The 11,876-nt window shown below is 47.0% G+C and overlaps 1 long non-coding RNA gene across 3 annotated transcripts in view; it reads right to left on the bottom strand.

Moving 5' to 3' along the window:
* Nucleotides 1-5,738: 5,738 nt before the first annotated feature.
* LOC117797497 overlaps nt 5,739-11,876 on the bottom strand; it is a 30,488-nt gene continuing 24,350 nt past the window's right edge. For all 3 annotated transcript variants that reach the window (XR_004622511.1, XR_004622510.1, XR_004622509.1), the window contains one exon: nt 5,739-6,413. This is a non-coding gene — a long non-coding RNA (uncharacterized LOC117797497). The remainder of the gene's footprint in view (nt 6,414-11,876) is intronic.

Raw genomic sequence — 11,876 nt, 5'->3', positions numbered from 1 at the left:
CCATGAAGGTAACTTGTAAAGTGCTTGGAAATGAAGCCTTCCAACGTTTAACTCAGAAACTGTCATATCACAAAGGAAGAAATACAAATGGCAAAACGACAACAAAAAAGGTCCAAAAGGCTGTGTATTTTTGAAAATGCTGGTGCTCTGATCAGCTGCACCAAACGGTCAGCTCTCCTAACCCATGTCCTTCCACGCAAGCCAAGCCGGAAGCAAGAAGGCCAGTCCTGCCCCCCCAGGCTCCTCCCACTCCTCCAGGCCTTCCAGAACTCCTGAAAGCGCTGCTCTCAGAGAGGGCAGGCCCGTGGTTGCCTGGGCAGCAGAAGCCCTTCCGTTTCCTGCAAGGTGCCGGATGCCTCTCTGGGCCGCTATGCCCTCCTCTCCTGCTGCTCACTGGGCCCCAGGGCCGGGTCAGGGAGACTTCTGAGAACCTCACACTTCCGTCCGAGGCTCGGCCCGGCTAGAACACCCCTGCTTCCTTCTTCCAGCCCGCCAATCTTTCATGTTATTTCTGCTTGCCTGTGTTGAGCCACATTTTTCTTTTCTTCTAACCCGTAAAAGCACCTACAGAAAAATCCAGAGAGAAGCTATGAGTCGCTGAGTTTCAGAAGACCTCAAACGGAGACTATAGTTGTTGCATATGGAAATCTTATCTGGGCTTTAAAAACATCACAGACACGTTCTCTTGCATAAGGCCCTGATTTTTCAGCTGTGGTACGTTTAACGTAATTTCCACAGAGGAAGGGAACTGTCAGGTCCCTGATTTAATGATTTTTTTTGTCATCTACAAATTATAAAATGCCTCTCCACTCTGATCCTTCCATATTTCTCTTCTCCCTTCTTACTAGCACAGACTTGTATTTCCTACCAGGTAAGTTGACTGATATGGAAGAGTCCATTTATTGACACGGATGACGTGGTGGGGGAGTGGATAACAGCTTCTGTGTTAGGCTAGAGCCTACACGCATAACAACCGCATGACTGATGGCAGGGCTTGCCCACCTCAGCACTACTGACGTCCTGAGCTGGGCAAGTCTTTGTTGGGGGGGCTATGCTGTACATTGGAAGACGTGGGGCAGCATCCTTGGCCTCCGTCTACTAGATGCCGCTAGCGCCTCCCCCACAGTCATGACGATACGGAACACCTCCAGACTCCGAATATTCCTGGGGGACAAAATCATCCGAAGTAGAAAACTGTTGGTCTACACTACATGGAGCATGAATGCTCCGAAAGCAACATGAGCTTGGATAAAACCACATTTTGTTTACTCTCCAAGAGCTATCTGGGCACCAATTATCTTAACCATAAAAATGAGATTCATCAGGCTAAGATATCTGTGTAGGGCAATCTTCTAAATATAAGGCTATTTCTAACCGTATCGATAACTTGGGACTTGGAGAACTAAGGGATTGTTGGAGAATGACTGACCTCACCAAAAATGGAATGACAGAAAAAATTAGGATAACATTGGCTGTCTGGGGGTTTGAGCTCGTGGGACCTCACTAGTCCCAGAGGGAAAAGGAAATGTTGATGGATGAATTGGGCCAGGACAGGCTACATAGGTTGGCCATCGTGGTCAGGACACTGACATCAGGTAGAACATTCAAGGGAATGTGATTGCTGCTGGTGTACCAGGCTCCCTCCGACTCCTGTATGAAAATGGATTGGGGCAATATGGTAGACATGGAGACAGCAGTCAGGAGGCCGCTGTGGTAGTTCCGAAAAGGGACGACGGGGCCCTGGGCTGGGGTGCTCTCAGTATATGGCATCCCCTAATGGGCGTAGCTGAGGAATCAATATGAGCGGAAGCTCTAGCGTTACTTAACCCTACAGTTACTTGGGGTAAAACATTTCATCTCTCTAGGCATTGGCTAAGGCTTTGTTAGACTAAGGGGCCAGAGTCAGTATTGCCTGAGGGCCTTTCCGATCTTCTTTCCTACCCTCCTCCTCTCCCAAGAAAAGCTGTGGGTCCAAAAATGGGCCGGTGCAGGAGCTACAAGCAGGAAGCCAGTGTTTCCGAGGCTGATGAAGTTTCACGAGAAGGTTCTGATGGTCTCTGACAGCCAAGCCCAGAGCAGGCGGGCAAACATACTCCCAGACACACTGACAGCTCGCTTACACCGGAACTACCCACATCATCTTTCAGGATCATCTGCAAAACTCTTCAGCTGCCGTCTGAGAGGGCAATTCCAGAATCAGTCTCTGTGGTCAGGAATTGCCACGATCTGATTGGCTTAGGCGTGAGTTACCTAAACAAATGGCTGAGGCCAGGGGGTGGGATTGGTTTGATCTAATCAGAGCCTCATATTGAAGCTCAGAGTGGAATCAATGTTGCAAACCGCATGGCTCCTACCCAGCGGAGTAAGGTAGACTGGCTACTGGGGGGTCCACCACGATGCCCTGTACAGTGGACCTAAATATCTAACATACAGAGTAAAAGAGAAGACTGCCGGAAGACACAGCACAATATGGTGTTCTGTGCATTGAAGAGCGGAAAAGGTACATTTTTAATTTGAATCCAGTGTTCTTTCCGTTGTGCTGGTGTGGCTCATGTGGTCATACGCTTGCAGTAAGTATCCAAATGGAATTACTCCATGTACTGTTAGCCCACAATACTCAACCCTCCAGGATCTACAAGCACGTGATTTATTTCGCCTACACAGATGGTGCAAACACCACTGTAATGTTAGCACCGAGCCCAACACTCAGAGGGTGAGGCTGTGCCTCTCAGGGAGAACCTCACTGGATTAAATTTTTTACTGATCAACTATTTTATGCCTATCTCATCCATTACCTGTGGGTGTTCTGTACTTTATAACCATGGGATGCCTTTCTCTTCAAATAAATCACAGTGTTCTGTTAAGCAAACATCAACTTTGAGACTATTTTATACTTCCATATTAAGATTGTCTGTCTTATCAGAAAAGGATTTTTGAAACTTAAAAAAAAAAAAACTTCTAGAAGTGCCTGGGTGGCTCAGTCGGTTAAGCATCTGACTCTCGATTTTGGCTCAGGTCATGATCTCAGGGTTGGGAGATCAAGCCCCACATCGGGCTCCATTCTTAGCATGGAGCCTGCTTAAGATTCTCTCTCTCCCTCTCCCTCTGCCCCCCCCGCCAAAAAACAAAAACAAAACAAAAAAAACTTCTAACCCCCCTAATTCTCCTAATTATTTAAAGATATGACCGTAGAGGAATAAAACATGCGTTAATCAGATTTCTTGGATAACAAATGCGAGAACAAGCACTCCTCCCTGCAGTGGCCGAACAGATTTTCTTCATGCAAGTCAGGGTCTCTTAACCTTCCTTACTCATCATACTTGCTAGGGAACTTGTAAAAATACAGTTCCCCAGGTCCCATCCTAAAATTCTCGCTGAATAGATCTGAAGTCAAAAGGCCCTTGCATCCCTGAAATATCTCTGTGAGGGATTCACAAAAATTCACTGTGGCTCCCTGGGGAGACGCGTACTTCACAGAGGGGCTATTGTGACTCGCCCTGTGACTCGTCCTGGCCCATGAACTTGAGCATTGGTGGCCGGACCGAGCTAGCAGTTTTTGCCAGGCTCTCTCTTTCCTCTCTGTCATGACAACCAGCAGTGATCCAGCTAGAGGCTACTCTGTCACCTTGGTGTCACAGTGAACACAAGAGGGAGCAGAGCCATGGGTGAGCCCCAGTGAATACTTATACGGTGAGCGAGAAGGAAGTCTTTGCTGTAATAAGCTGTGAGATCTGGGGACCATTTGTTACTGCAGCCTAGCGGATCCTGTCCGACTCAGTCATTCCCGGAAGTGCCTCTGCTGCACAACCAAGATGGAGACTCACAGAGTAAGCATCCCGGAGTGTCACATGTGTGTACCCGTCTGCGCGGCTTGCGTTCATAAGACAAAATACGTGAGTCCTGAGTTGGTGATCTTTCTCCAGGCTTGGGGATTGCTGGATGATACATGAAATTCTCATGAATGAACTTTCTATGAAAACCTCTACTCATCACCTGCTAAAGAGTTACCTCTCCCCCTCCCCACCAAATCTGTGAAAACACAATGGCTTTCTCTGAGGCTTTGTTCGGTTCTCTTTGAATATGAATTAATTCCTCATGGCTTTATAAGGAATTTTAAAATGAATGGAACCAATTATTCCCCATATTTTCTCCATCACACCCCTGCGGAAATGGGTCTTTCTAGACTCCAAATTCCCCTGGAAGGAGGATAGAGTCGAATTCAGCCCTGTTTTGACTAATATGCTGGTTGTAGGAGCAGGCTGCAAGTGATTTTTAAAAAGATAATGTCTTTTTAGTTATTTAAGAACTGTGTTTTAAAGTCATTGAAAAATTGAACTGCCTGTAGTGAAATCAAGAATAGACTTGTATCTCTTTAACAGAACAGAAACACTTTACCCTTACAATAGTTTTGGCCAAAGACAAATGTATTGATAAAAAGTCACCAGGCTGCTTGGAAGTGCAGGAATTTGAGCCTCTGCCATAGCGCACTGGGCAGGGTGTCAGGGCTAACGCACCAGCAGAGGTCAAAGGAAGAAAAGGGGCTTCCCTCAAAAATACAGCTCGGGTCAGCATGAATCATACCACCACACCAGCTTCCTTCCTCCCCACCAGCGACTCTGACTGGGAAGTTCCTTCTTTCGCTCTTGTGGGACCTCCCGGACACATTCACCCTGAGACCAATAGCTTTGGCAGTTGATGTTTACGGATGTCGAGCCCCGGACGTGAGGCTCGACCTCACAACCCTGAGATCATGACCTGAGCCGAAATCAAGAGTCGGACCCTTAATCGGCCGAGCCACCCAGGCGCCCCAGAATGGTTCTGCTTCTTCACAACAGAAGGGCAGGCTGGGGCTGCAGTGGGCTGGGGAACTGAGAAGACCAGTGGGGCCCAAGGGATGATTAATTCTGGGCTGCAGAGAAGGGTCCCCAATCCAGTACTTGATTCTAGCAAATCCTAAAGAAGGCGCCAAATGACTCACTGGATCCTAAGTGGACTTAGGTTTTTACAGCAAATAATATAGCAGAGGATTTCTTTGGTAAATCAAACAACTTTTATGTTTTCTCATAGGACTAGTATTTCCCTTAAATGTGTAGACTTAAAATCCTAAAAGATGGAGTCAGACACACCTATTGTTAGAACAGAAGCTGGGAAATGGCCATTTTTCAGCCCGGTAAACATAAAACTACCCACTTGCATTCATCTCATGAATTCCAGAACCTTCTATGCTGTGCGGTCCAAACTACACTTCATGTCAACCTATTGCACAAATTGTGAATCCCATTCATTATGAGAAAATATATATAAGAATTCTTTATGGATTTTGTGTACCTTTCAGCCTGAAAACAACTCTTATTTCTTCCAATTTCAATAATTCCCTGCCTCTCTCTCACCCTAATCTGGGCTGGATGAATAACTCTGACATGCTCAAGATAAAATCAAACATAAATTGCCTGATTGGGCCTCTTGCTAGCACTTCACTTAACACGGCAAAGACTATTCCACCTTTTCAAAGGCCAGAGATTCCCTGATCTTTTAAGCAGAGAGAAGACCATCATAAATTCATTATTTGAAGCTTTGATGGAGAATGCATGTTTGTAGGTTCATTTAAACATAATTTAAATATTAAAGGAAAAAAGAAATGGGGAAAGGGTGGGGAGCAATGTATCACTTGTGCCAAAAAAAAGCAACTTTCAGAAATTCCAAAAGAAATGCTCGGAAGCGGCCAGAAAAGGCTATTACTTTTATTTACGCTTGTACGTGTTGTTTCTAAAATAGTATTTGATGCTGTTCTCTCAGATCCAAATCTGATGGTTTTAAAGAAGTGCGTGTTTTTATTCTCAAGATTCCTTCCAGGGACTTCGCGAACTGGTGAGACTTAAATATTAGTGGTGAACAGGGCCTTTCTCATCTTTCTTCTCTGGAGCAAGTCACGAGGCAGAGAGAATCCTACAGTTATTTCCGGACATTTATTCAAGGAATTAGAATTAAATGGAATTTAAACCAATGTAAAAACGCAGGCTAGCAGGACTGGTATTTGTCTTTACCTTTCTTGGACTTAAATTACAGGCTAATCGGGTCCATTTTATCAGAGCTGGGGTGCCTTTTCCTCATTAGATAGTAAGAGTTCTGTTTCTACCCACATGCTGCATTTGTATACTAACGTACGTAGAAATTTCTATCATCAAAGGCTTAACGAGACATGCAGGACTCATAAAGGAGGAAATATGGGCCATAAATATTAGCGTTTTTACACTTGAAACAAATTTGAGTGATGAATTTCCAGCTCTGGGGCAGGAACGTGAGAGATGCGGTGTCTGAGTGATTTTTCCTGCACAACACGCAAAGCGTTGTTTTGTGTCTTGTAACCCAGCGCCAGGGGTAGCAAGCAGAGTCAAAACTGAGACGTCGTGTTCCTGCAAAGAAATGGAATCATAAGAGACATTGTATGCTAAACACATCATCCTTCAAGCGCTCCTAATACATCAGACAAAATACATCAATTAAAATAATGTAACGAAACACGGAGGAAAGTAGGAAAGAGAAAATTGCTTGTGGTACTTCAAAGGTACCACATGCCCCCCGAATTCCCCGGAGGATTTCCTGGATGGTAAAAATGCAATGTGAGCAAACATGCTTTCCAGCTGCAAAGCCCAAACGCAGAGACTGATGAAGAGGGCTCAGGTTCTAGCTCTTCAGATAAAACACCAGGTGTTTACCTCAAAGATCGCCTGGAAGAGACAAGTACAACTGGACGCCTAGAAATGAGACGAAAGCAGCTTAAACACGAGGTAAAAACCGTCCATCCAGAAGTGACTGGAGGCCTCAGCCCAGGGGAATGCAAGCGTGACGGGGCGGCCAGCCCCGATCCCCCTGCGAGGACTGGGCGAGAGGAGGGCCCCAATCCGTGCTAAGGGCACCCCTCCATCTCACCCCACCCTGCACCTCCAAAACCGACTCTTTGGAAATTCAATTATGCATACTTCAGAAAAAAACGGGAACTCTAAGTCACATTTGATGGTGATGAAATTTTCTTCCACAGAAGAGACTTCTCTCGGCGTGCTATTAATTTAAAGGGCATCTGGCCAAGCCATTTATAAAGGTGCAGCCTCCAAGGAAAAAAAATGAAGAAGAGGGATTCACTTTTCTGGAACTTTTTCTATTAAGGAAATGGTTTCTATTTGCGCGCAACGCTGGGGAGTTGAGTCTTCAACAACACCGCTCTGCCGGGTTTTCAAGCGAATCCGAGAGAACGTGCTAAAAAAGAACACGCATGGTGGGCTTTATCAAAGCTGTGGGGATGACAATATTCTGGAAATAAGAACTGCCAACACTGCGACTTACCACCCGCTGGCCACGAATACTGTAGTAATTTCATCGAGTGATGAAAGGCTATGGAGATACAATCAAGGCAGCGCGGGGGACACGTGGACACTCAGGCTTCTGAGCGGGATAGTTAATTCAGGGTTGGGATCCCCGCCGAGTTGGGCTGATGGGGGTGTGGAAGCACATCCTTATTTATTTGCACAAGCACAGTACTTGACCGAAGCTCTGTGAATCCAGTGGGCTCATCAATTTGCATTTGAGGCTCATTTATTCCAAATGAAAAAGTGGCCTTTCTTTGGATGAGCAAACACGGTCAGGATCATAATTCAGATTAGGGATGTGACAGTGGATATGCCGATGGAACTTTCCGAGAGAACAGCCGTTAGGTCGGACTCTCTGCCTCATGGAAGTAAATGTCCGTGTTTGCAACATCTTCCCTTCCTACTGTTTTTTCGTCTCCTTTGTGCTTCCTTGGGGCCCATTTTCCAAACTTTAGACTGTTATTTTGGTGGTATCTTTATATTTGACAATTTTTTGTCCACTCAAGCCTGATTTGTAAGGACATTCTCGTCATATTGAACAGCCGTTGCTAGAGATCCCTATGGTGCTCAAGGGTATTTCTATTTCCGACTCCCCTAATGGATAAGAAAGTGCTAGAAGAAAGGGACAGTGTTGTACTCCTCTCTCAGAACCCGACTGCTGACGCAATCCCTGCCTTAGGACCTCAGCAAAGTCTTTCCAATAATTTTGCAAATAAAGATTTTCAAAGAGTTTCTGCAGGAACGAATAAAGGATGCACCACTGTGTAATTCATTGCCAAGTGAAACACTTTGGAAACTGCTCGCTTCACTATTTCATTTCTCTTAGTCAGAAATTCTAAAAACATTGTTTAACGTCATCTATGTAAAAAAAAATTATTTTCTAGCAGAAGAAACTGAGGTCATATAAGCTATTTGTAATCCACAGCAGCATGCTTGAAACGTGGAAAATTCGGCAACTGCAGTACCCTGGGTAGAGACAGAGGGGGCCCTTAAGGGGAATGATTTTAAAATATGTGAATGAAGTCCCCTGAGCAACAACCCTCTTCACAGGTGACCACTGAAGACGTGTAAAAACAGGAACCAAACACGTGAAACACAGGGAGAGAAAGCCCAGATCTGCACCCACCAGGGGAGCTGGGCACAGAAGAGCAGGGGCTCTGAGCACCTGGACGCGGAGCCCTCCCTGCCCCCACTCCAGGGCCAATGCCCCGCCCCCAGGCAAACGCAGCCTTCTCTCTGTGCGGCCTGCATGGGCTTTGGCTGGTCATGTTTTCGAGAGGATTACACTGAGCTCCAAAATTGCTTGGCGTCTTTTATGCCTTCGTGTTTTTTATAGTCATTTTGAAATCACTGGAGGCATTACAAGAAGACACTAGGAGAGTTAAAGACCCTCCAGCTCTGTCCCCGCGGGGACGGATTAATCTTGTCAAATAAGAGGATAAGAATGTCAAATGGGGAAGACGAAGAAGGAAGGGAAGGAGGGAGAGAGGAAGATTTGTAAGGACATTCTCGTCATATCAGCTGGATAGAAAAGTAAGAATTTCATCCACTTCTAGTCACAGGAAGCACTGTTGTTGGAAGTGGAAATTATGAAGGAAATTGATTAAGCAATTCTGTGATTTACAAAGCTGCAGAGTTTAGATGCTGATTTACAACACATCTCTACTGTCAAAAGAATATAGAAGATTCGAAAGATTGTAATACACATAAAAATTCACATTCTACCCTACTTGGCCAGAGAAAAGCATGGATCTCAACTTTGGTCTTATAGGAGTGGCCAATCTTATGTGTCGCCAGTGAGCCTGAAATGGCTCCAAGTTGCCACGTCTCCTTCCTCTATCTGCAGGGGCTTTACATGGCGGGAAAAGGCAGAGACCACAATGAAATTCCTCATAATTATAGACTGGAGTTAAGACTGCGTTATCTTTAAACGACTGCTGTTTCTAGTTGTCAACATAGAGGCAGCCGGGGGTCTCCCTTCCGGGCATCCACCATCTGGCAATGTCTAGAGACACTGTGGGTTGTCACACCGGAGAGGGGGTGCTCCTGGAATCTAGTAGGAAAAGAGGCCAGGGAGTCTGCTAAACATTTTATAATGTTCTTTGGGGTTCCTGGGCCCAATTCCAATTCCAGGGTGTGTGTATGTGTGTGTAGCCTTCAACAAGCAATTCTCAGACACCAGTAGGGTATCTGAGAATTCAACCCAATACTGGCACTATCTACCCGGAGACAGCAACAGCTCCACAGGCAGGGGGCCCAGTCCCACAAGACCACCCTCCACTTTAGATTCCACTCAAAACCCAGGTGGTTACCCATACTCCCAGCCAACTGGCTATAAATCAGAGGTTTCCATGACCCCTTCCTTGGGTTCCATCTATTTGCTAGAATGGCTCACAGAACTCAGGAAACCCATTTACCCTCCAGATTACTGATTTATTACAAAGGAGACTAAAGGATAGGAATCAATAACTATATTAAGAGTTACATAGGGTGAGGCCTTGAGCAAAAGAGTTTCTTTCTTTGTGGAGCTTGGGGCCAGGCACGGTGGAACATAAATTGTTCTGGTTCCCCAATCTGGAAGCTCTCTGAGCCCCCTCCTTTTGGTTTTTATGGAGGTTTCATTACACAGGCATGACTGATTAAATCGTTGGCCATAGGTGATTGCGAGACCCTGCAGCCCCTCCCTGCCCTGGAAGTCATACATAGGGGAATTTTAAAGACAGCATTGGAGTGATAAGCAAAATTGGGCAATTAATTTTTAGACAGGTATCGGTCAGAGTTCAGGCAGAAAACAAAAAGCCAACTGAAATACTGAAATTCGAGATTTTATCAGGGCGATGTTACCAGCGCTCGGCCCATCTCTGCTGGGACTTCTGCAGCAAGCTTTGTACTCACCAGTTCTCCAAGGCTTTTTACTCGCAAGTAGCACGCTTTGTTGAAGCGTCGGAAAGCAGCTCTAAGACCGCGGAAGCTGCTCAGTCTGCAGAAAGGAGAGGGGGTTGCGGAAGAATCCGCATCACCTTGGGGCAGCCCTTCCCCAATGACTCATGGGTGCAGGAATAGAACGTCCTGGGTCCCTTCCTCTGATTGTAACTACTCTGAGGTGTCGAAGGCTCCAGAGCTTTCCTCCAGGGAGCCTGTCGGAATCCTACTCCCTCGCTGGTCCCCCCAGCCGAGGCCCACATCCACTCTGCTCTATGATGCACATTTCTGCAAAATCACCCCCAGATGAATCCTCATCTCCAGCTCCACTTGTGGGGATCCTAACCCAAGACAGGGGTGACTCACAAGGGTGGACTGGGTCTAGAGAAGTCTCAAAAGCCAATGCATTGTCCCCAGCCGCCCCCCCCCACAACCACCCCAGCAGAGGTTCTGGAAGAGTGATGAGAAAGCATCTGGATAGACTCCAGGGAGGGCTCTCTGGCTGCCGGGATGGAAGTCAACACTGAGCAGAAGCAGCCCAGCCACAGGTGGCAAACAGGGGGAGCTGCGAGCTTGGGAGGTCACCGGGAGACCACGTTCTGAGGCCAGGGCACCCCCAGACAGCCCGGAAGCCCCGGGTGGAGGGGAGCACCGAACCCAGGCTCAGCTCCAGCTCCCTGTGCCAGGACGAACAGCCACGTGCAGGAGAGCAGGACCGAACTGGGGGAGGAAGCCAGCACCCCCACTCTTGTGAGACCATGGCTTTGTTGTTTTGATTTTGGTTTGGTTTGGCTTTTGCATGTGCCAGTGCCCAGCACAGGGTCAAGCTATTGTAAATGCCCAGTCACATGAACGAATTAATTAATGAGGCCAACCCAGGGGTGGCTGGCATGGCAGACATACTCCAGGGCGGCCCCCATGATCCCCACCTCCTGGTGTTCACTCTGTGTAATTCCCTCTGCTTGAGTGTGGGCAGGACCTATGACCCGCAGAGGTGACAAGAGGAACGTGATTATGCATATGTGACTATGTAACTGGGGCACCCAACTCGCTGGAGTCTCCTTCTCTCTTCTTCTTGGCTTTGAGGAGGCCCGCTGCCCTGTGGAGAGCTGCTTGACGAAAGGGCCAATTGGCTTGGTGTCCACCTGCCCGGGAGAAACTGCAGCCTCGGTCTGACACCTGCCCGGAACCCGATGCAGGAGCCTCTTGCTGGGAACCCCTGGGAAGGGGACCCTGAGGCTCAGCTAAGACAGCGACCCTGGCCAACACCCTACAGCAGCCTTGCACAGGCCTCAGCTAAGCTGCACCGTGAGACAGTAAACGAGCACCGTTTTAGGCGTGCAGTACCGAGCGTGTGGCAGTACTGTCGCGTGGTGGTAGCCCACCTAGTACAATGGAGTGCAGAGGCAGGGAAGTTTTCCTTTCTTCCCTTCTGGGTTCTCTGGCTGGCCTAATAATGAAATTGACAGAAGACAGATTAACAGGAGAAAAACAAATTTAATTTTGTACATATGGGAGCCCATAGAAATAGGAGACACAAAGAAGTGACCAAAGCAAGCAGCTTTTATACCTTTTAGACAAAGAAACCAT

The sequence above is a fragment of the Ailuropoda melanoleuca genome, chromosome X (assembly GCF_002007445.2).
Source record: "Ailuropoda melanoleuca isolate Jingjing chromosome X, ASM200744v2, whole genome shotgun sequence".
In the NCBI taxonomy this organism is placed as follows: Eukaryota; Metazoa; Chordata; class Mammalia; order Carnivora; family Ursidae; genus Ailuropoda; species Ailuropoda melanoleuca.
Note: the sequence above shows the minus strand (reverse complement) of the source record. Positions and strands in the feature narration are given on the sequence as shown.